Consider the following 3,524-nt stretch of genomic DNA (forward strand, 5'->3'; position numbering starts at 1 on the left):
CACTAAAAGGAAGACTTTTTCTTTATTCATCAATTCATTCATCTATTTACTCCCCTTCAAAATAATCGCCCTCAAAACTGATGCACTGGTGCCAACTCTTTTTCAAATCCTCGAAACACTTCTGGTGTACACTTTTTGGTGCGGCCATAAGCGCTTCCGCAGCGATGCGGTCTTTATCTCCTTAATCGTGGCAAAATGTTGTCTTTTCAGTTTTGGACAGGGGCAAAGGTCACAATGGACTAAGTACGGTCGGTACGGTGGCTGAAGCGTGATGACGATTTTGTTTTTGGTCAGAAATTTACCGACAAGCAATAGCATCATGAGCTTACGCTTTGTTGTTGTGCAATATCCAGGACTGATTGTTGACCGAACTCGGTGTACTTGCTACGGTCTTAGCTCTTTTAACCGCTTGGATGGGAATGACGGCAATTTGGTTGCGACGCCATAACCGTACATTCATATTTGAAGTGTTGAAGTGTTGAAAGACGCAGTCAAGAGCGTAAAGCGGCCGACAACTGTACCATTTAGTCTCCAAACTTTGCTTCGAGACGTTCGAGCGTCCAAAATTTTCGATGCTCTTGAGCATCGCCGCAATGTGGGTTGTGTTGCGTTTATGTGTAGGTGCATGTAGAACAAACGATCTACAAGGATTTAAATGATCTATCCACCAATTAAGCTCTTTAGCAGGGCTACACGGCTTTCTCAGCTTTCTTACCCACTCATGCTGAAGTTACCTGCATACCACACAACATACTGCCGTGACTCGTCGTTTTTTAAGCGCACTGCCCACAAACATTGATTTTTCATACCCTACCTGATGGAGACATTGTCCAATCGGACGTTTACAAACATAATTACTTTTCTTCACCTTTTTTTCTTCCTGACCATCAACATGCCCATCCAAGTATAAAGGACATGGCCTGCGTGGCTGGTCTTAGAAAAAAAAAATCATTGTCAAAATAAATATTTTAACATTTCATTAACCACAAAATTTTCCTCATTCAAAATCTTAGTTATTATATCCTACACCAGTTGTCGTGCAGAGCTCGTACGAAGTACGAAAGTATTGCAAATTAGCAATGCTAATGGAAAAAGTTTTTCAACGCAAGCTAACCAAGCTCATAGGATTTTGGAAGCCTTGAAATCAATTGTATTGGAAGGAAATTAAAAATTCTCTTCAAATTCAATTGTTGAAGCTATAGGGCTATGGGTTGAACACAAAAAATAAGCAAAACGGACAGATGGACAGACAATCTGAATCACTTTCTCGCTCTCTCTTATATCGATACAGAACGTGATTCTGTCCATCGGTCCGCGAGAAGACGATCTAATTTCAGAAATTACTAAGTGATACGAATTTCGTCATGTGGCTATTAGTTGTTCTTGTCATTAACATTAACAAATGTCTCATCATATGTGAAAAAAAAAATAAAAGAATACACACCGAGACTAGGTTATGAAACCGCATCTCCTGCATAACCTGCATTTTGAACACGAGGAACGCAGATAACCGCAACACCTACAAATGGCGTAGGGTATAAAAATTTCAAAATGTGGTTTTTGTGCTTTTGCTGTTTGGTTCTATCAAACTGAATGAAAATATTTAAAATATTCGCGAAAGGTGGATTTAAAATAAAAAAACTACAACAGTAGAAATTTCATGGTCAGTTCATGGTACACGCAATAGCTTCCGGGAAGACCCCGAATTTAATTGATATTTTTGTATTCGATTGAATTATTTATATATTGAACTTGAATACTCTGAATACGAAATGATTTACGCATTAGTTTCGAAGCCCTAAAAAGTTAAACCAAATGAAATAAAATGATCAAGTATTTGTTTTTTAAATATTAAATTTGCATTTTGTTTTTTGTATTTTTTTTTTTTTGTTATTTTTTTTTTTTTGTTCTTTTATAATTTTTATTACTATTTTTATTATTTTTATTTTAAAATACTTTTGCGCTTCACGTAAAATGTTCTTAAGCATTGAAAGCGAAAAGTGAAGAAAAAAGAAAATTAATTTTGTATTCTAAAGCGCTTGTGGCTTACATTTTTTTTTTTTTTTTTTTTTTTTTTTTTTGCTTAAAGTGTCTCTTCTGTTGCTTACTTTCCGCAACAAGTTTTCTTTATTTATAAATTTAAGTAAATTTGCTTATCATATAATGTAATATAATATATAATTTAGGATAAAATGCAAAAAAAAAAAAAAATAAAAATAAAATATATATATATATATATATATATATCTGTATATATATACGTCCATGCATATATATATATATATATATATATATATATATATATTATGTTTGTAAAGTGAATATGTAAAAGGGTTTCTTTTTTTATTTCTAAAGATATATATTTATATATATAAATTTTTTATTTAAACCTAAGGCTTGCTTTCAGGTTTAAGTTTATCTTTTTCCTTTTTCTTTTTGTTAAATTCTTGTCTTATATCTATAAATGTATTTTCAGTTTTTTAACGTTAAGTGAATAGAAAAAATTTTTAAATCAAATGCTTTATATTTTTTACTTTTAATTAATTAGGGATTGGATAGTGTAAGAGAGTCCTTTGACTTTGTGTGACCAGACCCGAAATTCACATTCAATGTCAGTATTGTTGTTATGTTATTATTGTGGCTGTTTATTTTTCATTCATTTTTTTATTTATTTCTTTTTAAATAAATTATAAAATATAATTAAATATATATATATATATTTATATATAAATGCCTTAGGTTTTATGTGGTCCACAAAAAATTCAAATATAACTCTTTTTTTTTTTCTATTTATTTTTCATGGTTAAGCGTATTTAATGATTGAATTCAATTTTCTACGGAGATTATATAGCGTTTTTTCGGATATTGTTCTTTTGTTTTTGTTTTCCTTTTTCTTTTTGTGAATATAAAATGTAATCATTTAGCTTAGTTTGTCAAAACATTAGTTTCTTTTCTTTATATATGTTTATAATTGAAAATTCAACGATTGTTTTATACGGATCGAACGGATCAATCTCCGGACAAAATTAATAATAATAATAATAATAATAATAATAAAAAAAAAATAAAAAAAACCAATAAGTCTAGGTGCACCTTAAATGGAATTTTGTATACCCATCACTCAAATGTATATGTTAATGGGCATGTCGGAGTTTTAATAGAAGCCAGTTTCACAATTAATAGTGACACGGACTAAAATGCATCAGAAAGAGTATCCTCTTTGACTAAATCGTTTATATACGTACAAACTGGGAAAATCAATCTTTAGGAAGCGATTTCTCATCGATCGACATTGCTTTGTGTGTAAAACAAAATTGGATGAATTAAATATGCCAACAGATTAAGGGCAATGTATATACGTATGTACATTTGTGAAAGAAAAATAAATATAAAAAAAAAAAAAAAATAGTAAAGCCGAAGAGCTGAATGCTACATCTGCCCTACAGGATCTCAGTTTGAATATTTCTAGAATAAAAGAACAAATCAGGTAATGATATATATAAAAATGCCAAGCGTTTGAGTTT

The sequence above is a fragment of the Glossina fuscipes genome, unplaced genomic scaffold, assembly GCF_014805625.2.
Source record: "Glossina fuscipes isolate IAEA_lab_2018 unplaced genomic scaffold, Yale_Gfus_2 0, whole genome shotgun sequence".
NCBI lineage: Eukaryota > Metazoa > Arthropoda > Insecta > Diptera > Glossinidae > Glossina > Glossina fuscipes.